The 27,586-nt window shown below is 47.7% G+C and overlaps 2 pseudogenes; one reads left to right on the forward strand and one right to left on the reverse strand.

Annotated features, from left to right (window-relative positions):
* Positions 1 to 662: 662 nt before the first annotated feature.
* LOC125547394 (putative carboxylesterase 12) lies at positions 663 to 21,048 on the reverse strand (annotated as a pseudogene).
* A 3,044-nt stretch (positions 21,049 to 24,092) lies between these two features.
* LOC125547395 (uncharacterized) lies at positions 24,093 to 27,329 on the forward strand (annotated as a pseudogene).
* The last annotated feature ends 257 nt before the right edge of the window (positions 27,330 to 27,586 follow it).

A 27,586-nucleotide genomic window follows, 5' to 3' on the forward strand; every position in this document is an offset into this window, starting at 1 on the left:
ATTGCTCACCTTAGGCCTTACTACACTTGAGCCACTGGCTCTTCCAATGTACATATTTCGACAATGTATATATTATGATCGATATAATAAAGCCGGCATCCCTGCTAAAGCAGGGCCTCTATCGTTTTTTCCTCTTTACATGATGAGTTTTTGGTCACATGGGGGCTTCTGCTTTATACAGCAAAGTTATAATTGCCCTTTGATCTGGCTTATAGGCCACATAAAAACTTGGGGGCATACTACCCAGGTTAAAGGGGCCAAAGAGAGTCTGTTGCAAAAGCACAACTCAAACATTGGTACCCCTTAAGCACAGCTCAACATATTGCTTGAGGTCTCTTCTTTACCTAATATTAAAGGATGGAGGCTTTCATAGTTCTTCATAAGTCACCCTATTATATCCGTTGATTTTATGTTAATCACATAGATTGATGGACGAGATTTAAAAGTAGATCTACCCTGCTGATTGGTCTGACTTGATCGGTCTAGCGATCGGTTCGTTTTTTAGGAATCCCTGGCGATGGATCTTTCATTAGCCCAGGCTAACTCGATCCGATAAACCGGCCCAAGCCCAGCTAGCGTTCTAACTAGAATAGATCAATCAAGAGTAATTCTACACGTATAAACAAGTTACAAGTTTTTACAAACAGGGTTAATTTGATTGGTCAATAGGTGGCGAGGCGGCCCATCCCCTGAACATCACGGGGGGCAAGTTTATGATTGGACAGTAGATGGAAAAAATCCTAATCAGCATGTAATTACGTATAACTCTTTGTATGTTTAGCATTATTGATCAACCAACCCTTCCACTTAAGCTAGATGGATTCCCAAAAAGACGTTCCACTCGATGGGATAGAAAGACAGAAACGACGAAATCCGCCACCAAGGCGACGCGGCGAGCTCCTTGACGGCGTTCTCGGAGTCACGACATAACCCTCGCCCTTAGACTCGTGGAACTCCAGCTCGGCGTCCCACCCGCGCGCCTTGATCTCCTCTGTTAGAACTAATCTTGACGTACGTGGTTCCGTTGGCAGCCGAGTCCCCTGGCTGTTACGAGCGGGGCGTCCGGTGAAGCTGCCGAGTTCTAGAGTGCATGGATAAAGTTGTTATCTAGTTGCATGCATGTAGCTAGTGGGTTAGTGGCCGGGTCATGTGGTAGTGCCCGGTGTGATGCATGCGTGCGTGAGTTAGTGGTGTGTGTGGCCACTCGCCTGTGTGTGATTGTACTATATAGTGTACTCGGCTGTGCGGCCAAGAGACAGGGGCTAGAGCAAAATGTAGCCGCGTGTAGTGATGTGAGTTCCTGTGATTCGTGGAGCTCGAGTGGTGTAGCCTGTGTGCTGAATATAAAAAAGATGCTTGGGCGCCGAGGTGTTGGTTACCGGGAAAAAAGTGTGCTCCTTCTTCCACCTTCGTCCGGTGTGAGAGAGAGAGCGGCAACAACATCCTCCGCGTACGCGCACACCCTCTCCACGAACCAGCAGTGCTCCGCTGTGTTGACCAGCAGGCCGCCGCTCCCAAGCTGCCTCCACTCCTCCGTAGACGTTGCCGGTTCGATGTACGGGTGGTCAGAGCCGAACTTGCTGCTGCAGATGACCTCCCACGCATGTCAGGGGACACGCATGGTCGAAGCGGCCGCAGTACCCGGCGTCGGTGGGCTTCCCGCCCACCAGCTCTTTCCCCCAGAAGTAGGTGTTCAGAAGCGCCACGCCGCTGACCTTATCGTTGTAGCCATCGATGCGCTCTTTCCCCAGCCGTATCGCCGTGGCGTGCACCATGTTGGCGCCGGCGCTGCCGCCCTTGAGGACGACGCGGCAGGCGTCGTCGTGCGCTGCGAGCCAGGGCTCGGCGCCGTCATATGCGGCTGGGATGGGGTACTCCGGGGCGAGACGGTAGGCGACTGAGACGACGACGGCGGGGACGGCTGCAGCGAGGGAGGCGCAGTTACCTGTGGTAGAGCGGAGACGCGATGGTGTGGACGAAGAACGCACCACCGTGGAATAAGATGACGACGGGGAACTTCTTGCCGGGCTCCGAAGCGACGGTGGAGGGGAGGTAGAGATGCGGGCGTGGATGTTGGACACGGGTCAAGGACGGCCGCTCTCGTGCACGCGCAGGACGCCCGTCTTATCGTACTCCAGCTCCAGCTCCAGCTCGGGGCCGGCGTCCATGGCTAGGTTGGGGAATCGCGGCTGTGGGGAGGGCTAGGTTGGGGAATCGCGGCAGTGGAAATCAGCATTGGGAGCGTCCAGATCGAGAGCCTGTTCCACCCACCATGGACAAGCAGACAAGCAGCTGGATGGATATGTCATATACTCATATGTGCCTTCCGGCCGGAAGGAATCAATCGATGCAGAGCTTGTGATCTGGCGGAACCAATCAGAAAGTGTGCACATTTTCTCTCCAATAATGTGATAGGTAGAATATTAGTTCACCAATGCAGAAACTCTCCGTGATATGCTATATTTGAAGCCACAATACATTCAAACACAATTTGTTCGCCGGAGTGCAGGACCATCTAACACAGAGGTAACAAATTGTTCACCAACGCAGAAACTTCATCAATGTAGTACAGTGTGCGTGCATTCACATTTTACACTGCGTGCTTGTGCTCATATATCAGCATGTGTAGACAATACACGGCCGTGTAAAACAAAATTGTGAGTTTGCCATGGAAGAGTGATTTCATGCTGCTAACGTAAACTCCAATTAGTCTTAGATGGAAACTAGGTATATGGATTAGAAAAATTCAAACAAGTTTATCTAGAGCTTGGGTGTCTGATTCACTAAACTTAACTGTAAAATTGGAATTAAACTTACTATTTCCGCACTCCTTATCTATACCTACCTACTAATAAAGTACGGACTATTTCGGCCCAACTTGGATCCAGTATTAAGTCCTCCTGGTGTTCTTTTAATAATTTATATATGTAATTTGACCAAAACATGATTAGTTTTCAACCGTGCTATTAGTCGTTTCTGTTAACTAAAAACTATCCCTGACTTACAAAATAGTTTATTCATTCATAAAATGTGCATGCATTTTAAAAAAATCGTTAAATACAAAAAATGTTCTTGAATTTCAAAAATTCTTCCAACAATTTCCAAAAAAATTGTTCGTTGATTCTAGAAATGTTCGCCAATTTTAAAGATTGTTTAGAAAAATGATCACAATTTTTAGGAAAAATGTTTGCAAATAGTATAAAATGTTCATGAATCCATTTTTTCTTAATTTTAGAAAATGTTTGAGAATTTGTAAAAGTGTACATTAATTTGAAAAATGCTCACGATTTCAAATATGCTCATGGTTTTAAAAAATTCCTGATTTGAAAATTGTTCATGATTTCATGAAATTGTGAGTGATAGTGTATTTCGTTGATGCAATAAAATGTGGTCAAAGCCATTGGAGATTATGATATATATTTTCCCGTTGCAACGCACGGGCCTTTTGCTAGTTCGTTCTAAAGAACAACGAGTTCATAACCTTGCAATAGGCTATAAAAGCCAGGCTTGGAAGCCAGGTGTATTCACCTAAAACCCCAGGTTATCCTGCCTGTATGCCAGATGCTTCTCCATCAGGTAATCCTGATTGACCCGCCAAACGCTTAACAGTCAATCTTTTAAACAAGACCCTGAACTCGTTAAGGTTAAAACGCCGGTTTGTCATGTGAGGGCACGGTTTGCGGAAAGCAAGGAGAAGCTCAGGATGATAAAGCCGCCTTCCTTGAAACTTGGATAAATCGGCCTGTGATGCACGATACTACTCTGACCCCAAGTACTCCTGATAAGTCTATCTTTAAATAAGAACTGAACTTATCTGGGTTAAAATGTCGACTGGGTAATGTGAGTGCCGGCTCACAAAAAGCGCGTACCTTCCAATGGCTAATGCTAGTTTCATTGAAGAAGATATTTTGGCTTTGCGGCCTATGAAAGCCTTGGATTTTCTATTGTTTGATTTGAACGTCTTTTTGAGATTTTTTTCTTGTGACATGGTAATGCATGGTTGAAAACCAATAAGGCTTAGAATGCCGTCGGAGTCATATATGACATTAACCGGTGTTCATTAACCTGGCCTGGTCTTCGACTATAAGTCGCCAGTATGAAATAAAGATAATATCCGGTGTTTATTAACCCGGTCCGGCTTTATTTATAAGCCGACAATCTCTGATAATTACCAGTGTCCAAAGTCTTGGGTTACTGCCTTTATTGCACTGACTTGGTAAACTAATAGGTGTGATCAAATATCACAGGTATGACATATTTTTAATCATATATGATTACTATTTAGTCCAGTCTTGATTACAAATCATGATAAGATTATATTGGGGCCTTATAACCCGTCCAGCGGTAAACCGCCAGGACACTTTTCACCTATTGTATGCAGGAACAGAGTTAAAATTGATAATATCATCAAGCATATATGGCATATCTTCGCATAGCGGATAAATAGTGTCAGGAACAGCACAATATGCACGATGGCACAATAGAACAAGAAGTTTTAACGCTAGCCTATTACAAGGCGCCTGGTTCCCAAAAAGATGATTGTTTTTAAACATCGCAACGAGCAGACAATAAACCGGCCCCGGTTCACGAATCTTGGCCTGGCTGACTTGAAGGTTGTGACTCATCCCTTGCCAGTTCGTCCTCCTCCTCCACCTTCTAGAAGTTGGGTTTGGACCAGTCAAAGCCACATATGGCGATGAATTCAGCTTCATCATCAATCAGATCAGACGGATCGATATCAGGGGCGAAACTGTGCTTACGAATGGGAGGAATTAAATCCATCACTTTATATGAAGGAGTCGGCATCTTCTGGTTATCTGCATCATAACCCGGGTGATATTTGGTGAGGTTGGTCTCTTCGGTGATGATTGTAGCATGACGGTGAATCTCCTTGACACAAGCAGCAAAGTCTTGTTGGTCGAAAGGAGTTCCATCTTCCTTGAGACTGGGATATCCACTGGCTACGTCCGCCGGGTCTAATTCCGGTACCCAGGCTTTGGCATAGCTTAAAGCTGTCACAGCTCCGGCTCTAGCACAAGATCGCTTGATTTCTTGGAACCTAGTGTGCAAGATGGACAACTTCTTCAAGACATCAATTAATAGATTCGGCCCTTGATTCGCGGGGGAGATAGTGGAAAGAGTTCGCTGAGCTCCAGTGTACAATTGTTCAACAAGCGTGTAAACCGCCTTGAGCTTTACCAGTGTATCGCGCCTCAGATTGCTACTCCTAGTGTAGGAGATATGCCCTAGAGGCAATAATAAATGATATTATTTATCTCCAAGTTCATAATTATGTTTATGTTCCATGCTATAACTACTATGGTTCTCGAGTCTGCAATAACACGAGGCTAGGAGGAAGACTCATGTGCACGTGTGGAATAATAAACGGTAAGAAGTATTCTTAGACTGGCCTCTAAGACTATCTCAAGTGTTGCATGGTGCTTCTAGTTTCCTGATCATGGGCATGTCTATGCCAACAACTTTTAGGGCACAATGTTAAGAGAACATTTGTGTTGAATCGACCCAGATTGATGTTATGCTATGAGATTCATTCGTCACAAGTTAATGGTACATAACACAGAGATGGTTAACGTTTGCATGATTCCTTAGACCATGAGAGTATTGAGTTTCTTGATGCTTGCTTCGTGAACTTTGGGGTTTGTTAAACGTCATCCGTAAATGGGTGCTATCACGGCGGCTTACGGGTTCATGGAAAAGTATGTCAAGTAACTTGATAGCTCAAGATTGGGATTTGCTCCTTCGACGATGGAGAGATATCTCTGGGCCCTCTCGGTGTTACGGGGATGCCGGAACACGGGAACGAGAAAAGAGAACAATACCAGTAACGAGGTAACTGGCATAGTGGACAAGTTGTTGATCCACGGGGATGCCAAAATGTCTCACTTCGGGTATTTGTAACATATCACGAAGCAACAGGAATAGCACACGGCAACTGGAGTTTCGCTCGAATATTCATTCATGTGGGTATAGGGGTCAATGTGGGTGTGCATGGCTCCAATGTTGATCATTGATCGGAAAGTGTTCCGGTCATGTCTATGCTTCACCGAACCTATAGGGTCACATGCTTAAGGGTCATCTATCTGCTGAATACTAGACATGGAGTTTGAGAGAAAATCACCGAAAAAGTTTCGAGAGCGGAAAAGTTCCGCAGAGAGGGGTCATCGGATGAGTTTTGGTGAATCCGAAAAGTTGTTTCAGGATATACTATTAAGTCAAATTGGTTTCGGCACATGCCTGATAATTCTTGGAGGGTGCCAGAGTCATTCTGGAAACTTTCTGGAATTTTCCGGGATAAAAGCTGGAATTGTTCCGGAGCTATCGGTACCGGTTTGGTTGCTTTTCGCAGATGAAATTCACTAATCTGAAATTGTTTCGGAATGAATCCAAAATCATTTTAGTGGGTACTGGAATTTTTCTAAGACCCACAGAAATATTTTCGGATTTAATGGATGCGAAAAATTGTCTTCATGAATAGTGAAAACGCATTCTTGTTTGCTTTTCGCAGATGAAATTCACTAAACCGAAATTGGTTCGGAACGCGATGAAAATTATTTTAGTGGGTACGGGAAATGTTCTGAGCCCACATAAATATTTTCAGTTCGAACGGACACTGAAAAATGTCATCGTGAATAGTGAAAGTGCTTTTTGCTTGGCTTCTTGGAGAAGCCACCTTGAGGGCCTTTTGGTATTATCCCCTTTGGCTTCCTGGAGAAGCCACCCTTGGGCTTGGCCTATAAATAGGGGTGGAGGGGGCTGCCTAAAGACACACTCTGGCTCTCATACAAATGCCATGCATGATCTGGCTCTCTCTCCCTCCCAGCGAAATAGTTTCTTAGAGCTGAAAGGCTGTCTGGATTCTGGCAGGAACTAGTTCTGGACGGCGAAGCCCTGCCGGATAGATGACACCGTATGTGTGCAACCCCGTAGAGAGGTCGTAGTTTCGATCCTTTTGCCCGAGGGGATGTTTTGAGAGTGCCTCCCGAAGGGCTGTCCAAGTGACGGTCCGAGTGCTGTGAGTCCTCCAGAAGGGCTATCCGAGTGACTGTCCGAGTTTTGAGGGTCCTCCCGAAGGGCTGTCCGCGACACCATCCGAGGGACTGTCCGACCGCCTCCCGGAGGGCTGTCCATGGGGCGGATGAGGGTATACATCCTCGCGGTTGGGAGGTTGTAAATCCTACCTGCGGGGATCTGCACCGCCGTTCGTCATCGACTCTACTTCCGCTGCGCTACGAGTTGGTAACGAAAAAGATCAAACCATGTATGCAGTCTCCATAGTGGTCCTGGGCTGGTGCGTAGGTCGGAATTTTTTTGTTTTCTACTGCGTTACACTACACCTGGGACCTGTAAAGTTTACATAATTGGTTAAGTGGCGGCTTATATTATGATGACAAATACTCACTTTGAGTAAGTAACAAGGTGACTTACCGAAGATTGCAGAAACCATCTGAGACACATGGTTCTTTAAACCGGTGAGTTTAGCAGTAACCTCTTCCAGAGCCGCTTCAGCTTTCTTAGCACGCTGCGTCAAGGCAGTCTTCTCATTGGCCCAAGCCTCTTTCTCCGCAGTAAAGCTGCTCTTCAGTTTTTCTGCTTCAGACACACTCAACTGGAATTTGGATTCAACCTTCTTTGTCTCAGTCTCCTGAGCCGCCAGCCGGGTCTTGGGTTCGGATAATTGAGCTTCCAGTTCTGTGGTCGCAGCATGTATACAACATAAGTTCGTTAAGTTTCATGGCAGGTTACATAAAACAAGTCCCAAGTGCTTTGCAAGCAAAAACACTCGGCACTTGGGGGCTAATGTCTATCAGCGAAATTTTTCAAAGGAAATGGTTCTTTCCTAAAAAATCCCAAGTTCTTTGCACGCAATACCACTTGGCACTTGGAGGCTAATGCATATTGCTTGTTTTCTTGTTAAAGATGAGCCGGGTGTGCTATTGATAGACCCAGCCGACTCATGAGGGATATGAAGTTAAGTTTTTGTCTCTTACATAATGACTAATAGGACTGGCTCATTCATCCTGATTAAGCCGGCCCTTGGGGACTACAGATGCAAAATTGTGCTGTCATCAGAATCCGGTTTAAAGTTTTTAACTGGACTTGGAGGAAGTCTAGAATAGAAGCTTATAAACATCTCAAGTCTACAGATCATTCAAGTTTATAAGCAGAAGACTTGGGGGGCTGGCAGGATATATAACTTATATAAGCCGGAGAACGTACCTCATACTTTTGGTGCATCTGTTTGACCATCTCAATTTCTAAATCATGGCTGGAGTGCACTTGACTGAGATAACCAGATAGCAATTTACTATTACTCAATTGAGCATAGTGGGAGACATCGAACCTCACTTTCCGTCTTTCCATGACTTCCTGTTTGGCAGAGTGTCTCGCTAGTACAGTTGGATTCCGTGGTTCAATGAATCTGGTGCCAGTGATTAAAACATCATCGCCGTGACAGCAGGATCGATTAGCTGAGCTTGACGGTTCAACAGTTGATGGATCAAGAATGGTTTCGTCAACAGACGGCTCAGGTAAATCCAGTCGAGCATTGACAGCAGGATCTTCCGGTGCTTCAGAGTGTTCCAGTACAAGGGTTGGCTGACCCGGTTCAGCAGTTTTTGGATCTTTGGCTGGTCTTGTCACCTTTGCTTTTTTGGGCTTCCCTTGACCGCTAACGAGAATTTTGGGTAAGTCAGTATAATGATAAAGATATAAAGGTGCAGAAGAAAGATAATTATCTTTACCTGGTGGCGGTCTTGAAAGCCGGCAGTTGAGTTTGTGATGAGTCGCTAGAGGAAGAACGGGAAATCTCCTGCAAGGATGAAATCAAAATTGAGTGAGTAATAAAAGTAACTTGTTGGTAAATATAAGGGTTAAGGTTAAAAAGAACCTCATTTTGGCGTTTCCGGGGAGTGTTCGGTAAGCCGGAGGATAAATCATCATCTCCACCGGTCCGGGTCTGGCGGCGGCTCTCATGTTGCTATCATTTCAAAAGAAAATGATGATCTAAATAAGCCAAGGGGTGTGAAAACCTTACTTTCCGGGTTACCCGCCGAAGTTTCTACCTTGGTAAAGGTTCTGAGTCGGAGCAAATAATAGTTACCTCTTCTTCGACAGCCTAGCTGGCCCCCGTGTCATCCTGGTAATAGTCAGTGTCAATAAGGTTGTTAAAAAATAGGCTAAGAGAGTCAAGGGCTACCTCCGACTCGGAGGTATCATCCAGCTTAAGTAATTTAGAGGTAGTTGGTTTCTTCTTAGACTTCCTAACGGTATTTTTGGTGGCTCTCGCAGCAGCTTTAGCCTTTTTGGCAGCCTCATGGTCATATTTGGCCTTCCAGAAATCAGATTTAGCCTGTGGAAGGATAATATGCTGAAGTTCATGCAATGCTTAACTGCTGAGGGAAAAATAAAGTCAAAACATTTACCTCTAGCGCCGGGTTAAACTTGCAGATGTTGGAAATATGCCCTAGAGGCAATAATAACATGGTTATTATTATATTTCCTTGTTCATGATAATTGTCTATTATTCATGATATAATTGTGTTATCTCAGATTTAGCCTGTGGAAGGATAATATGCTGAAGTTCATGCAATACTTAACTGCTGAGGGAAAAAGAAAGTCAAAACATTTACCTCTAGCGCTGGGTTAAGCTTGCAGATGTTGGAAATATGCCCTAGAGGCAATAATAAAATGGTTATTATTATATTTCCTTGTTCATGATAATTGTCTATTGTTCATGCTATAATTGTGTTATCCGGAAATCGTAATACATGTGTGTACATAGACCACAACATGTCCCTAGTGAGCCTCTAGATGACTAGCTCGTTGATCAATAGATAGTCATGGTTTCCTGACTATGGACATTAGATGTCATTGATAACGGGATCACATCATTAGGAGAATGATGTGATGGACAAGACCCAATCCTAAGCATAGCACAAGATCGTGTAGTTCATCTGCTAGAGCTTTTCTAATGTCAAGTATCCTTTCCTTAGACCATGAGATTGTGCAACTCCCGGATACTGTAGGAATACTTTGGGTGTGCCAAACGTCACAACGTAACTGGGTGACTATAAATGTGCACTACGGGTATCTCCGAAAGTGTCTGTTGGGTTGGCAAGAATCGAGATTGGGATTTGTCACTCCGTATGACGGAGAGGTATCTCTAGGCCCACTCGGTAAGAAATCATCGTAATGAGCTCAATGTGACTAAGAGTTGGTCACGGGATGATGTGTTACGGAACGAGTAAAGTGACTTGCCGGTAACGAGATTGAACGAGGTATTGGGATACCGACGATCGAATCTCGGGTAAATAATGTACCGATTGACAAAGGGAATTGAATGCGGGATTGATTGAATCCTCGACATCGTGGTTCATCCGATGAGATCATCGTGGAACATATGGGAGCCAACATGGGTATCCAGATCCCGCTGTTGGTTATTGGCCGGAGAGTTGTCTCGGTCATGTCTGCATGGTTCCCGAACCCGTAGGGTCTACACACTTAAGGTTAAGTGACGCTAGGGTTGTAGAGATATTAGTATGCGGTAACCCGTAAGTTGTTCGGAGTCCCGGATGAGATCCCAAACGTCACAAGGAGTTCCGGAATGGTCCGGGGGTAAAGATTTATATATAGGAAGTCCAGTTTCGGCCACCGGGAAAGTTTCGGGGGTCACCGGTATTGTACCGGGACTACCGGAAGGGTCCCGGGGGTCCACCGGGTGGGGCCACCTATCCCGAAGGGCCCCATGGGCTGAAGTGGGAAGGGAACCCGCCCCTGGTGGGCTGGTGCGCCCCTCTTGGGCCTCCCTTGCGCCTAGGGTTGGAAACCCTAAGGGGGTGGGGGCGCCTCCACCTGGCTTGGGGGCCAAGCCACCCCCTAGGCCGCCGCCCCCCCATTAGATGGGATCTCTAGGGGCCGGCGACCCCCCAGGCCCCCTATATATAGTGGAGGGGAGGGAGGGCAGCCGAACCCAAGTCCCTGGCGCCTCCCTCCCTCCCGTGACACCTCTTCCTCCCCGCTTGCGCTTGGCGAAGCCCTGCCGGGATCCCGCTACTTCCACCACCACGCCATCGTGCTGCTGGATCTCCATCAACCTCTCCTTCGCTTGCTGGATCAAGAAGGAGGAGACGTCTCTCCCAACCGTACGTGTGTTGAACGCGGAGGTGCCGTCCGTTCGGCGCTCGGTCATCGGTGATTTGGATCACGACGAGTACGACTCCATCAACCCCGTTCTCTTGAACGCTTCCGCTCGCGATCTACAAGGGTATGTAGATGCACTCCTCTTCCCCTCGTTGCTAGATGACTCCATAGATTGATCTTGGTGATGCGTAGAAAATTTTAAATTTGTGCTACGATCCCCAACAGTGGCATCATGAGCTAGGTCTATGCGTAGTTTCTATGCACGAGTAGAACACAAGTTGTTGTGGGCGTTGATTTTGTCAATTTACTTGCCGTTACTAGTCTTATCTTGATTCGGCGGCATCGTGGGATGAAGCGGCCCGAACCGACCTTACACGTACGCTTACGTGAGACTGGTTCCACCGACTGACTTGCACTAGTTGCATAAGGTGGCTAGCGAGTGTCTGTCTCTCCCACTTTAGTCGGATCGGATTCGATGAAAAGGGTCCTTATGAAGGGTAAATAGAAATTGGCATATCACGTTGTGGTTTTTGACGTAGGTAAGAACGTTCTTGCTAGAAACCTATAGCAGCCACGTAAAACTTGCAACAACAATTAGAGGACGTCTAACTTGTTTTTGCAGCATGTGTCGTGTGATGTGATATTGCCAAAAGGATGTGATGAATGATATATGTGATGTATGAGATTGATCATGTTCTTGTAATAGGAATCATGACTTGCATGTCGATGAGTATGACAACCGGCAGGAGCCATAGGAGTTGTCTATATTTATTTATAACCTGCGTGTCAACATAAATGTCATGTAATTACTTTACTTTATTGCTAACCGTTAGCCATAGTAGTACTTCCTCCGTCACGGTTTAGAAGGCACAGTTAAATTTGCGTGCGTTTCCACAATAAACAAGGTTTAGGGCGCATTGCATTTATTTCTAGTAGCTAATTAGTACTTCGATATACTATTTCTATATGCATGCGTAGTGTGAATGCTATTTTTTAGCCCATCCCACAACCAATAGATAACCACCTAGGTCCCAGAGAATTTCCATGTGCGCCTTCTAAACCGTGACGGAGGGAGTAGAAGTAATAGTTGGCGAGACAACTTCATGAAGACACGATGATGGAGATCATGATGATGGAGGTCATGGTGTCATGCCGATGACGATAATGATCATGGCGCCCCGAAGATGGAGATCAAAAGGAGAAAAATGATATTGGCCATATCATGTCACTATTTGATTGCATGTGATGTTTATCATGTTTTACATCTTATTTGCTTAGAACGACGGTAGCATAAATAAGATGATCCCTCGCAATAATTTCAAGAAAGTGTTCCCCCTAACTGTGCACTGTTGCTAAGGTCCGTTGTTCCGAAGCACCACGTGATGATCGGGTGTGATAGGTTCTAACGTTCGCATACAACGGGTGTAAGCCAGATTTACACACTCAATACACTTAGGTTGACTTGATGAGCCTAGCATGCACAAACATGCCCTCGGAGCACGGAAGACCGAAAGGTCGAACATGAGTCGTATAGAAGATACGTTCAACATGAAAATGTTCACCGATGATGACTAGTCCGTCTCACGTGATGATCGGACACGGCCTAGTTGACTCGGATCATGTATCACTTAGATAACTAGAGGGATGTCTATCTGAGTGGGAGCTCATTTAATAATTTGATTAGATGAACTTAATTATCATGAACATAGTCTAAAAATCTTTGCAATATGTCTTGTAGATCAAATGGCCCACGCTAATGTTGCCCTCAACTTCAATGCGTTTATAGAGAAAACCAAGCTGAAAGACGATGGCAGCAACTACACGGACTGGGTCCGTAACCTGAGGATTATCCTCATAGCTGCCAGGAAAGCATATGTCCTTGATGCACCGCTAGGTGAAGCACCTGTTTTGCCTGCAGAACAAGACGTTATGAACGCTTGGCATACGCGTAGTGATGATTACTCCCTGGTTCAGTGAGACATGCTTTACAGCTTAGAACCGGGGCTCCAAAAGCGTTTTAAGCAACACGGAGCATATGAGATGTTCCAAGAGCTGAAAATGGTTTTCCAAGATCATGCCCGGATCGAGAGATATGAAGTCTCCGACAAGTTCTACAGTTGTAAGATGGAGGAGAACAGTTCTGTCAGCGAGCACATACTCAAAATGTCTGAGTTGCACAACCGCTTGTCTCAGCTGGGAGTTAATCTCCCGGATGATGCGGTCGTTGACAGAATCCTTCAGTCACTCCCACCTAGCTACAAGAGCTTTGTGATGAACTTCAATATGCAGGGGATGGAAAAGACCATTCCCGAGGTATATTCAATGCTGAAATCAGCGGAGGTGGAAATCAAAAAGGAACAACAAGTGTTGATGGTGAATAAAACCACTAAGTTCAAGAAAGGCAAGGGTAAAAAGAACTTCAAGAAGGACGGCAAGGGAGTTGCCGCGCCCAGTAAGCAAGCTGCCGGGAAGAAGTCAAAGAATGGACCCAAGCCTGAGACTGAGTGCTTTTATTGCAAGGGAAACGGTTACTGGAAGCGGAACTGCCCCAAGCGGATAAGAAGGCCGACAATACAAAAGGTATATGTGATATGCATGTTATTGATGTGTACCTAACCAGCGCTCGTAGTAGCTCCTGGGTATTTGATACCGGTGCAGTTGCTCATATTTGTAACTCAAAACAGGAACTGCGGAATAAACGGAGACTGGCGAAGGACAAGGTGACGATGCGCGTCGGGAATGGTTGCAAGGTCGATGTGATCGCCGTCGGCACGCTACCTCTACATTTACCTACGAGATTAGTTTTAAACCTCAATAATTGTTATTTAGTACTAGCTTTGAGCATAAAATTGTATCTGGATCTCGTTTAATGCGAGATGGCTACTCATTTAAATATGAGAATAATGGTTGTTCTATTTATATGAGAGACTTGTTTTATGGTCATGCCCCGCTGGTCAATGGTTTATTCTTATTTAATCTCGAACGTGATGTTACACATATTCATAGTGTGAATGCCAAAAGATGTAAGGTTGATAATGATAGTCCCACATACTTGTGGCACTGCCGCCTTGGTCACATTAGTGTCAAACGCATGAAGAAACTCCATGCAGATGGACTTTTGGAGTCTCTTGATTATGAATCATTTGACACGTGCGAACCATGCCTCATGGGCAAAATGACCAAGACTCCATTCTTCGGAACAATAGAGCGAGCAACCAACTTATTGGAAATCATACATACTGATGTGTGCGGTCCAATGAGCGTTGAGGCTCGCGGTGGCTATCGTTATGTCCTCACCCTCACTGATGACTTAAGTAGATATGGGTATGTCTACTTAATGAAACACACGTCTGAGACCTTTGAAAAGTTCAAGGAATTTCAGAGTGAGGTTGAGAATCAACGTGACAGGAAAATCAAGTTCTTACGATCAGATTGTGGGGGAGAATATTTCAGTTACGAATTTGGCACGCACTTAAGGAAATGTGGAATAGTTTCACAACTCACGCCGCCTGGAACACCACAGTGTAATGGTGTGTCCGAATGTCGTAATCGCACCCTATTGGATATGGTACGATCTATGATGTCTCTTACCGATCTACCGCTATCATTTTGGGGTTATGCTATAAAGACTTCCGCAGTCACTTTAAAGAGGGCTCCGTTGAAATCCGTTGAGACAACCCCATATGAATTGTGGTTTGGCAAGAAACCTAAGCTGTCGTTTCTGAAAGTTTGGGAATGCGATGCTTATGTCAAGAAACTTCAACCTGAAAAGCTCGAACCCAAATTGAAAAATTGTGTCTTCATAGGATACCCTAAAGAAACTATTGGGTATACCTTCTACCTCAGATCCGAAGGCAAGACCTTTGTTGCCACGAATGGATCCTTTCTAGAGAAAGAGTTTCTCTCGAAAGAAGTAAGTGGGAGGAAAGTAGAACTTGATGAAGTATTGCCTCTTGAACCGGAGAGTGGCGCAGCTCAAGAAAATGTTCCTGAGGTTCCTGCACCGACTAGGGAGGAAGTTAATGATGATGATCATGAAACTTCAGATCAAGTTGCTACTGAACTTCGAAGGTCCACAAGGACACGTTCCGCACCAGAGTGGTATGGCAAACCTGTCCTGGAAATCATGTTGTTAGACAATGGTGAACCTTCGAACTATGAAGAAGCGATGGTGGGCCCAGATTCCGACAAATGGCTGGAAGCCATGAAATCTGAGATAGGATCCCTGTATGAAAACGAAGTATGGACTTTGACTGACTTGCCCGATGATCGGCGAGCCATAGAAAATAAATGGATCTTTAAGAATAAGACAGACGCGGATGGTAATGTGACCATCTATAAGGCTCGGCTTGTCGCTAAGGGTTATCGACAAGTTCAAGGGGTTGTCTACGATGAGACTTTCTCACCCATAGTGAAGCTGAAGTCCGTCCGAATCATGTTAGCAATTGCCGCATTCTATGATTATGAGATATGGCAAATGGACGTCAAAACGACATTCCTTAATGGTTTCCTTAAGGAAGAATTGTATATGATGCAGCCGGAAGGTTTTGTCGATCCTAAGAATGCTGACAAGGTGTGCAAGCTCCAACGCTCAACCTATGGGCTGGTGCAAGCATCTCGGAGTTGGAACATTCGATTTGATGAGATGATCAAAGCGTTTGGGTTTACGCAGACTTATGGAGAAGCCTGTGTTTACAAGAAAGTGAGTGGGAGCTCTATAGCATTTCTCATATTATATGTGGATGACATACTATTGATGGGAAATGATATAGAATTCTTGGAAAGCATAAAGGCCTACTTGAACAAGTGTTTTTCAATGAAGGACCTTGGAGAAGCTGCTTATATATTAGGCATCAAGATCTATAGAGATAGATCGAGACGCCTCATTGGTCTTTCACAAAGTACGTACCTCGACAAGATATTGAAGAAGTTCAATATGGATCAGTCCAAGAAGGAGTTCTTGCCTATATTGCAAGGTATGAGATTGAGCACGGCTCAATGCCCGACCACGACAGAAGATGGAGAAAAGATGAGTGTCGTCCCCTATGCCTCAGCCATAGGGTCTATTATGTATGCCATGCTGTGTACCAGACCTGATGTAAACCTTGCCGTAAGTTTGGTAGGAAGGTACCAAAGTAATCCCGGCATGAAACACTGGACGGTGGTTAAGAATATCCTGAAGTACCTGAAAAGGACTAAGGATATGTTTCTCGTCTATGGAGGTGACGAAGAGCTCGTCGTAAAGGGTTACGTCGATGCTAGCTTCGGCACAGATCTGGATGACTCTAAGTCACAAACCGGATACGTGTATATTTTGAATGGTGGGGGAGTCAGCTAGTGCAGTTGCAAGCAAAGCGTCGTGGCGGGATCTACATGTGAAGCGGAGTACGTGGCAACCTCGGAGGCAGCACAAGAAGCAATCTGGGTGAAGGAGTTCATTACCGACCTAGGAGTTATTCCCAATGTGTCGGGCCCGATGACTCTCTTCTGTGACAACACTGGAGCTATTGCCCTTGCCAAGGAGCCCAGGTTTCACAGGAAGACCAGGCATATCAAGCGTCGCTTCAACTCCATTCGTGAAAATGTTCAAAATGGAGACATAGATATTTGTAAAGTGCATACGGACCTAAATGTCGCAGATCCATTGACTAAACCTCTTCCTCGAGCAAAACATGATCAACACCAGAACTCTATGGGTGTTCGGTTCATCATAATGTAACTAGATTATTGACTCTAGTGCAAGTGGGAGACTGTTGAAAATATGCCCTAGAGGCAATAATAAAATAGTTATTATTATATTTCCTTGTTCATGATAATTGTCTATTGTTCATACTATAATTGTGTTATCCGGAAATCGTAATACATGTGTGAATACATAGACCACAACATGTCCCTAGTGACCCTCTAGTTGACTAGCTCGTTGATCAAAAGATAGTCATGGTTTCCTAACTATGGACATTAGATATCATTGATAACGGGATCACATCATTAGGAGAATGATGTGATGGACAAGACCCAATCCTAAGCATAGCACAAGATCGTGTAGTTCGTCTGCTAGAGCTTTTCTAATGTCAAGTATCCTTTCCTTAGACCATGAGATTGTGCAACTCCCGGATACTGTAGGAATAATTTGGGTGTGCCAAACGTCACAACGTAACTGGGTGACTATAAAGGTGCACTACGGGTGTCTCCGGAAGTGTCTGTTGGGCTGGCACGAATCGAGATTGGGATTTGTCACTCCGTATGACGGAGAGGTATCTCTGGGCCCACTCGGTAAGACATCATCGTAATGAGCTCATTGTGACTAAGAGTTGGTCATGGGATGATGTGTTACGAAACGAGTAAAGTGACTTGCCGGTAACGATATTGAACGAGGTATTGGGATACCGACGATGGAATCTCGGGCAAGTAACGTACCGATTGACAAAGGGAATTGAATGTGGGATTGGTTGAATCCACGACATCGTGGTTCATCCGATGAGATCATCGTGGAACATGTGGGAGCCAACATGGGTATCCAGATCCCGCTGTTGGTTATTGGCCGGAGAGTTGTCTCGGTCATGTCTGCATGGTTCTCGAACCCGTAGGGTCTACACACTTAAGGTTCGGTGACGCTACGGTTGTAGAGATATTAGTATGCGGTAACCCAAAAGTTGTTCGGAGTCCCAGATGAGATCTCGGACGTCACGAGGAGTTCCAGAATGGTCGGGAGGTAAAGATTTTATATATGGGAAGTACAGTTTCGGCCACCGGGAAAGTTTCGGGGGTCACCGGTATTGTACCGGGACCACCGGAAGGGTCCCGGGGGTCCACCGGGTGGGGCCACCTATCCCGAAGGGCCCCATGGGCTGAAGTGGGAAGGGAACCCACCCCTGGTGGGCTGGTGCGCCCCCCTTGGGCCTCCCTTGCGCCTAGGGTTGGAAACCCTAAGGGGGTGGGGGCGCCTCCACCTGGCTTGGATCACGACGAGTACGAATCTATCAACCCCGTTCTCTTGAACGCTTCCGCCCGCGATCTACAAGGGTATGTAGATGCACTCCTCTTCCCCTTGTTGCTAGATGACTCCATAGATTGATCTTGGTGATGCGTATAAAATTTTAAATTCGTGCTACGATCCCCAACAGCAGAAAGGGTTCAAACCCACTAAACTGTAGTCTTCATATTTGCTATTGACAAGCGTGGTTGCCATCTCAACGATGGCATCTTCAGTCAGACGCAGAGTGCTCTGACGTAAGGGGTCATCAGTTCCGCCGGTGTATGAATACATCAAACCGGGTCGGCGGCTTAAAGGTATGATCCGCCATGCGACCCAGCAGTTGATTAGGTCGACTCCGGTTAAGCCATTTCCTAGCAAGGCTTGAACTCTTCTGATTGTAGGGACAAGTTTCTTGCGTTCGGTAGGGGTATGTTTATCAAGGAGTTGGTATTTGGCGTCGAGACTCTCAGCACGATAACCTGGCATCAGATTTTCATCAGATGGCGAGATATCTTTATAGTAGAACCATGTTTGATTCCAGTCCTTGGGATGGCTTGGCAGGACTACTTGAGGGAAGATGGCATCTCGTCTGCGTTGAATTGAAATCCCGCCAAGTTCCAGGCTGGGACCATTGGTATACTCGTTCTGGCAGTTCAGGTAGAAGTATTCACTGAAGAGCTCAACACTAGGTTCTTCTTGATGGTATACCTCACAAAAAACCTGGAAGTTACAGATGTTTGATACGGAATTGGGTCCGATATCTTGCGGATGAAGTTTGAAAAAGTGCAGAACATCCCCGGGTCATATGATTAGTGAAGACAATAATTTCACCGTCCTTTGGCTAAGGTCTCCCTTCAGCCGGGTCAGGAGCATGATAATGCATGACACTTTTCTCTGGTAAATATCTAACAGTGACAAAATCCTTAAAAGTGCTCTCGGTGACTGTGGAAGGAACCCAGTTACAAGTGGTCATCGTCTTCGGCGGCATGATGAAAGGACAATCTAAAAGGATATAATTTGTCGGCTCAAGTCAGTTGGTGGGATTGCAAGTTAACAATTACAGTACATGTTTATAATAGCGGCTTAAGCAAGGGCTAATGATATGTGAAGTAAAGATAAGCCGGCAGAGTAAGCCGCCATGACTAAGATATTCAAGAGTTGCGGAAAGCAAAATTTGCTAAGTATTTTGACAAACAAATTTCGCAGATTGAGATTACAAATTTGGATCTACCGTTGTTCATAAAAAAGGAAATAAATTCGTGATAGTGGAAAAGCAAAGGTGCCTTAGAGGAGATATGTCGCGGTGGGGATATATTCTAGTGTTAAAACAAGTGCTAAAACTACTACCATGCAAGTTTCCTATGGTTTTTGGATCTAACCTATGGATCTAAACAAAGAGAAAGAAGGACGATGACGAAGACTGACGAACACTGATGAACACCGACAAAACCTAATGACAGATCTGTGAAGCAGGAAGGAAGACTTACTGATGCCGTTAGAACAGCGGAGTGGTGCCGCTGTTTTCTGGTTTACTCAGGGTGATGCAGCAGCCGAAGTTGAGGGTGAGGACGGAGGTCGACGGCGGCAAGGTTCGTGTGCGACGATGTGTTGCAAGGAGGAAGAAAGGTGAAGGAGAGGAATGGAAAGATGACCTTATGGTCCTATTTATAAGGAGTCAGGGAAACAGGCAGGCGCGAAAGACGAGGGGGCCAAATGATGGTTATCCAACTAATTGGATGCCTCGATTTTCAGAAAGACATTAAGATAAAGATCCGTTAAAGATGACATCATGGCGGGTTTCCGAAATTCTTGGAGATGACGTCATGGAGGGTTACAAGGTTTTTGCAGCGGATATGGAGGGATTTTTTAAGTCTTGAAGATTGACATGAACAAGTTCAAATCAACCTAGGGCTTAATGTTGGGGATATAACTATTAGGTGTGACCCGCCCAGGAGGGGCCGGGTCATCCCTATGACGATCCATCTCAAATGAAGCCCAAGATCATATGGCGGTTCATAGATAGGCTTGGTAGAGGGCCCAGACCCGAAAGCGGCTTAAGGCCCATGATTGTAAACCACCATGTATGTAAACTTGTATTGTAAGGCATATGAGAAAGGTCACTGAGCCGGATACGTTGTATAATCCGGTCGGGACTCTAAGGGCTGCAGGGCGTCAACCCGTGTATATAAGGGGACGACCTAGCGGCTGCTTAGGACAAGAAACAACAGATCGAGAGCCGGGTCAAGCGTATTCGGTCCCTGCTCATCGAAACCCTAGCAATACCACATACAACTGGACTAGGCTTTTACCTTCACCGTAAGGGGCCAAACCGGTATAAACTCCTCGTGTCATGTGTCCTAATTAACCCCTTTAAGCTAACCTTATTGCGATGGCTCCACGACTAAGTCCTCACACTAGGACATCTACCGTGACAATTCCACGACAGACCGGACAATGATCTGAGCATGGCGAGGCTAGGTGAACCACCTTGGCCAACGGAAATTAATCACGCCACGCCTCGTCTTGGAACCACCCGGTCTAGCCTCACCTGGACATTTCTATCACTGGGTTGAGTGGTTGAGCATTACCATATGTATAGGGAAATCCAGAGAACCCAAGATCCTCCAATTGACATACTTCCAAGCAATCCCGGAATGCCAACATTTGATTTTCTGATCTCGTCCAGCGTGAAAGATGTTCATGCTGCCACATAGCCTCATTGAAGTCTCAACAAACAAACCACAGACCTTGGGAGATAGCACGTAATTGAGAGAGATGATCCCACATTAAATGACAATTTTCCGCCCGTGGTTCGCCGTACACGCAAAGGTATCTCGCCAGCTGACATCAGTACCATTGTCCGTCACCTGCACATCAATGTAGCGTGCACAACTATCCAATACAGTCACCATTAACGATTCGTCCCAAAAAAGGGCCAAACCACCACTTCTTCCCTTACTACTAACACCACAGAAACCCTTTAAGCCCAGCCTCCATTTAAGCTTCTCCATCTTCTCTTTAGTTTTCCTTGTCTCACATAGAAAGAGAAACTTGGGGATGTTGGTTATTGGGAGGGCCAACACCTCACGAACTGTCCGGCGGTTCCCCACCCCCCGGCAGTTCCAACATAGTAGACTCATTGGGTCATGCGGCTCCCATCCCGGGAGTCCCCAGATAAATTGTCATTGTCTCCACTCTTGTCCGTCTTGGTGCGTTTACCATTAGAACTAGTTGACAGCTCCTCCACAGCAAGGTCACCTCCTTTTCCATCCGTATTAGCAAGAAGACCAACAGGAGCCCCGGCTGCACCATTCGCCATTGGATCCAGGTTCAAATGCTTACGGGAGTTCCTGTCCACCTCCATGAAATCAATTGCATTCTTCTTGGGGTTGTACATTGTGTCAGATAGCGCAGGATCCATTGAAGTGATCTTTTATCCATGTCTCGTTATATGCATCATGCATTTAGCTGACGACCCATCGACATATCTGGATGCCTATATGCAATCTCGTTGTTCATATATATGCTCCATTTATAACAATATAAATAAGTGCTTCATCACCTCGGTTTGTTTTCACATAGCCAAACATACACTCTGCTAAACATAATGCAATATTGTTTTAATATAATTGAAAGTGTTCACCCAGACGAGAATGAAATTATTAATTGGAGAATTTCATGCTAATGTAGAAATGATGGTTATTGATGTTGTGCGCGCGAGATGGTACCACCGGGTGGTGTAGGTATGCCATTTTGAAGGTGATTCGAGGCACGGATATATATTCCATATGTTGTATCAAATGTATACCCAAGAAAAAAATACATTATTTCCCAACTACTACTTTCTTCGTCCCGAATTACTTGTCATAAAAATGAATCGGAAGGGATATATCTAGAACTAAAATACATGTAGATATATCCATATCTATGACAAGTAATTCCGGACGAAGGCACGCTTGCTTTTAATCCTCAAAGAAGGAAAAAAAAGGAGCACTTGCTTTTGTGCGTCCAACAATACTTTGGGGTCACGTCCCGATCGATTCAGCTTAGCGCAAACCAAATCACATACGAAAAAAAATCGCATACGAAAAAAAGAAGGAACGCTTTCTTTTGGGGTGCGAAGGAATAGTTTCTAAATAGGGCAGTGATCTGCGCCGGTGCACCGGCCCAACAGTTGGGCCGGTCCAGCCCCGGCCGTCAGATCTGGTCCCCTGCAGCGTCAGATCCATTCCTTCCCTCACCTCCTTCTTCAACCTCCCACACGGGAAAAGGACGGTCCCCTCGTGCGTCGACGCCCCAGCACGCGCCGACCGCCTCGCCTCGCCTCCTCACCACCGGTCGCCCTCGCCGTCGGTCGCCGACGGTGGACGCCCTCGTCGCTGGTCGCCCGCCCCTCACCTATGTCGTCTTCGTGTGTTTCTGAAACCTCCATGGATGCAGCAACGTGCGGCCATGGTTACAGCCGGTCGAGGTTGCAGCCCGCCGCGAGCCCCTAGCAGCTCGCCGACGACCGGCTGCAGCATTCGCCCCCCCCCCCACCCCGCGTGCTGGATCTCGCCGCCGGAATTCACAGAAACCCACCACCGGCATCTGGCCGTCGTGAGAAAATGGATGTAGTAAAAATTGTGGACGGTAGTAGCAAAAAAACCACACACGGTCGTAGCAAAAAGAAAAATGCCGGTTCCAACACAAAAACAATGTAGCATATCCAGGTGATGGTTCCAGCATCACCACCGGCCGTGTCGTAGCTCGCCATGCGCCCATTGTAGCACGGCCACACAGCTTCATCTTCGCCGGCCGCCGTTACTAGTTAGCCGTTTTCTGTTTGAAGCTTTTCTAGAAGCGGGTTGTAGCTTTTCTCGTCACCGGTTGCAGCTTTTTGCGCTGCGCGGTGGCCGACCTCGAGCTACCCCATATCTAGTTGAAGCTTTTTCTAAAGCCGGATGTAGCTTTTTTGGTTGCCGGATGTAGCATTTTTCAGTACTGGTTGCAGCTCTGATGCATGTCCATCGAAACTCATTCTCTCTCTGGTTCCAGCAAAATTGTCACCGGTCATAGCATTTGGCTTTGACGGTTGTAGCTCCTATGTGCACCGGTTGTAACACCTGTTTTATCTTGTCCCTGCAGAAATAATGGCGCATGTAGCAATTTATGTCTCTGGTTGCAGCTTCGACCAGTGCCGTTAACAGCTTTGTCGTAGCCGGTTGAAGCATTCCCGTGCAGCACGTCGGCTTCTGCTTGTTCGCCGGCATATGGCGCCCTTGGCAGCACCGGCCATGGGCGGCAGAACAGCAGCATCGCGTGCACTCCCCAAATAACAGTCGCTCGTAGCAAACCATCATGCAAGGCTCCGCCGTGGCTGCTCCACATCTACTAGGCTCACCGGCTCAGTTCCGAGCAAAATGTGCGTCGCGGCGGCGGTCATGGTGGCCGCGCGGGCAGGGGATGGAGCAGTAGCTCCCGGCCGTGGACGAGGCCGTCGAGGATCTGGCGCGTGGGATGGAGGCCGACGGCGGCGAGCTCCGCCTCACGCCCTTCCTGTGCTCCTCGCCGTCCCGTAGAGCAATGTTGCAACATCTCGCTGGCCGGTGGTAGCACTTCGTCGCCGGCTGGGGGTTGAAGAAAAGAGGAAAGGAAAAAAGCAGTTTCGTGCGCGGGCCCACCCATGTACACTTGGTCGCGGGGAACGTTTGTTTTCATGGGCGCGAGCGCCAGCATGGCGTAGGAAACCGGCGGAAAGTTCGGCCGGTCTGCTGGCTCGAAACGTTTCCCTTCTAAATAATACGTTGTACGTAGTTATCCTTTGACGCGTGAGTTTAATGTATACAGCTCAGCGCATACCCAATCATATCTATATAAACCCCCCCCCCCCCCCCCCCGACCCCGAGACGAAGCCACACCCACAACCACTCCTCTTCCTCCCTTTCTCTGAGGCTAGCCACCGAGCAAGCGAGCAATGGCGCCAACCAACCGGAGAGGTGGCAGCGGCCTGAAGAAGACCGGTATCGGCTGGATCGAGCAGGAGGATGCCCGGTACGTCTGCTACTCCAAGCGCCGCGTGGGGTTCTTCACAAAGGCCACCGATCTGTCGGTCTTGACCGGCGCCCAGGTGGCCGCCCTCGCCTTCTCTCCCCGCTGCAGGGCCATCTCCTTCGGCCACCCCTCGGTCGACTCCGTCGTGGAACGCTTCCTGGCGGGGGAGGCTGCTGGGGCTGGCGCGAGGGAGGAGGGCGCTGCCAACGACCGCTTGCTGGCGGGGGAGGGTGCTGGGAAGGGCGCGGGGAAGGGCGCTGCCGGTGAAGATAAGAAGCTCGAAAAGCTGGACCGGGCGCACGGACAAGGCCATGGCGAAATAGCGTTATGTGGGGGGGGGGGGCATATAGAGGCTTGGTTCGACCCGAATCGTGGGCGACATGGGGGACAAGTAGGGCTAGACACGAGCCGAGCCGAGCCGAGTTAGGTCCGAGCCACAGTTTAGCTCGCTCTGGAGCGGCTCGGCTCAGCTAGCAGGCCCGAGCCCATGGAGGTGCAACCTGTGCGCCGGCACAGGGCCCCCAGTTTTCAGGGGCCTCAGATTTTGTACGCACGGCTAGGCAAAGTCCAATTGGCTGGGTCTTTTATCCTTTGTACACGGGCCTCCTTCCGTCTTTCCTCTGGGTGAAACAGGCCCCAATTGGGACGTGCGCCTCATCCAGCGATCGATCTTCCAGCGATCGATCTGCCTTCTCTCAAAAAAAGTGATCGATCTGCCTAAGAAAAAAAATCCAGCGATCCATTGAGACGAACAAAGCCAATCTCTTGATTTTCTCCTCCGGCGGCCGAGTTAAGCTAAATTGTAGGTTATATCCATTCTTCGGTCTCCTCCAGGAGAGCAGGACCACGAACGGCAGCACGGCAGGGAGGACATGAAGGAATGGAAGGTTCAAGCCATCTTCCGATCTCCAATTTCTTAAGCGTCGTAGCTTTGATAACCGGCGAGCACGTGAGGCCTTGATTGTGAGTTGCGATTTACATCTGCTATTTAGTTCTGCAAAAATCTTCTAGCTATTAATTTTTTCATCTATTAAGCGTCTCGTATTGCATGATCCAAGTCATGTCTTTGATTAGAGAACATGAATCTGGTTACCAAAAGCGTAGAAAGAAACAAAATAAAATCAAGGATTTGGTGAGGTAAGGCCCATTTTCGAGTTTGGCACAGGGCCTCGGATTTTGCCGGCTCGGCCCTGTCGGCTAGGCTCGTGAAACCAACGAGCTGCATTTGGGTGGCTCGGCTCGTTTTTGCACTGACTCGGTCCAGCCCGAGCGGCTCGTGAGTGGACAGAGAAGTCTTGGTGCATGCTGTACTGCTGTGTGCATGAGTGGCCAGCGGCGAGCCAGAGCAGAGCATGGTGTGTGCGTGACGGGACGGCGAGCGATGTGGGCAGTGTGGCGGCATGGAAGTGGCGGCGCGGCTTTGAGGATAAGGCGGGGACGCAACGGCCGACGTTGGGGAGGACTAGGAGCAGAGAAGGACGAGGATGGGTAGCGCGCGAGCACCGGCGTGCGTGCGTGCGCTCGGTGGCGATGTCATGCCTGCGTGCGTGCGCGTCGACGACGGCATGCGTGGGCGCAGCGTCCAGCGGGGTCGCGTTGTCCTGCCCCTGCGGCATGTTGCCCAGCGCCGCCGCAACGTCACCCCCTCCTTTTCTTACTTGGAAAGAGAATGGCAGATCAATGGATGGTGTTGGGAAGAAGAAGAGATTGTAAGGAAGGAGGCTGGGAGCGACTGATAGCGACCGATGTGTGCGGCGGCGGCGGCGGCGGCGGGGATGGTGCAGGATGTGGTGCATGGGTGCATGCTGCTCGTGTAGGTCAGGGAAAAGGGGTTCGCTTCGTATTGGGCTTAGCCTGCTTGTGTAGCGCTGGCTGTGGAATCTTAAAATTTGAGTGCGTTACGAAACGGGCCACCGAGCTGGACCGAGCAAAAACAGGCTCGGCTTGGTCGCGGAACGGGCCTATATTTCCAGCTCGGCTCGTCCTTTTCACTTGTCGGGCCGAGCCCAATCGGGCCGAGCTAGAATGAGCTTCGAGCCGAGTTAAAAAGCCCGTTCGTACGTCCAGCCCTAGGGACAAGGACATGGCGACCTTCTTTGCGGCGCTGATGCAGGTGAAGGGCGTTGTCTCCGATCGCGCCAACCAGGTTCTCCTCGAGGCGATGCACTCCCACATGAGCCACATGGCGGAGGTGGGCCCGCCGCCGCCGCCCCAGATCTTCAGTGGCAGCACCTTCGAGTTCGGTAGCAGCAGCGGCACCGCCAACGACGGGATGGAGTTCCAGTTTCTACGTGCAGTCTAAAACTCAGAAACTTCATGGTTTGGCCCCTCGCCTCGCCACGGCCAGCTTCTCACCGGTCGCTGGAACACGCTGCGGCCTGCGCTGCCCTCAACGCCTCGAGCATCGGGGTGGTGTGTGGCTGGTTCGCCGCGTTAGTCCTCGCCGATGCCCATCGAGGCTTTATCGCCACAGAGTACTTAAAAGATGGAAGAACCAGGTTGAGGAACCCATCAAATAATGAAGGACTAATAATACAACGAAACAATCCATTGGCTAGCATCGTTTGTAGCGCCGGCCTTTGGGAACTTGGGTCAATTAATTGGGGAAAAGTTGAACTATTGAAGAAAAGAGACTGGGAGAAGAAACGAGAGGAGGTGACGGCGGCGTTCTCAGAAAGAGCAACATGCGCGTAACAGAATGGCTGGGCCTGCTGCCATCGCTGCTTCTTCTTTTTTCCTTCTACATCATATAGTACACATACATTACAGGATATGGGCCCCTGCTCGGGCTGGGCCCTAGGCGGTCGCACTCTTCGCCATGGCCCAGGGCTGGCCCTGGTTTCTGCTGCCTTCGCCACAGGAGCAGGGGTTCGAGGCCGCGATGGATATGCAGCAGATGGTGATGGCGGCGCTGCCTCCGTCTCAGGTGGTCGCCGCCGGGATGGATATGCAGGAGACGCCTCCGCCGCCAGGGTTGGCCGCCGGGATGGATATGGAGCAGATGCAGATGACGATGCCTAAGCCGCCGGGGTTCGACGCAGGGCTAGACATGTAGATAGACCAATGGCTTAATGTGATGCTGCCGCCTCCGGAGTTCCCTGCCGGGAAGGAGACAGTGCAGCAGGGGCTCCATCAACCGAACGCCGGCTTCCCGTACTGAGATCCAAACTCAGTCAGATCCCGAGTCCAGTACATGCATGTATGCTGTATGCATATGCATACGGTCACACACAAAAAGGATCGCATACATAGGCGTCGAGAAATTAGCCATTTGGGTTTGCATCTATGAGGCACATATAGACAAGGAAAGGCATATATGTTCTCCCTCTGTTGTTTTTACTCCATTTATTATATTTGTCCGAAGCCAAATTTTGTGAAGCTTGAATATATTTATAGGAAAAATATCAAGATCTACAA

The sequence above is a fragment of the Triticum urartu genome, chromosome 3A (genome assembly GCF_056163025.1).
Source record: "Triticum urartu cultivar PI428250 chromosome 3A, HENAU_Tu73, whole genome shotgun sequence".
NCBI lineage: Eukaryota > Viridiplantae > Streptophyta > Magnoliopsida > Poales > Poaceae > Triticum > Triticum urartu.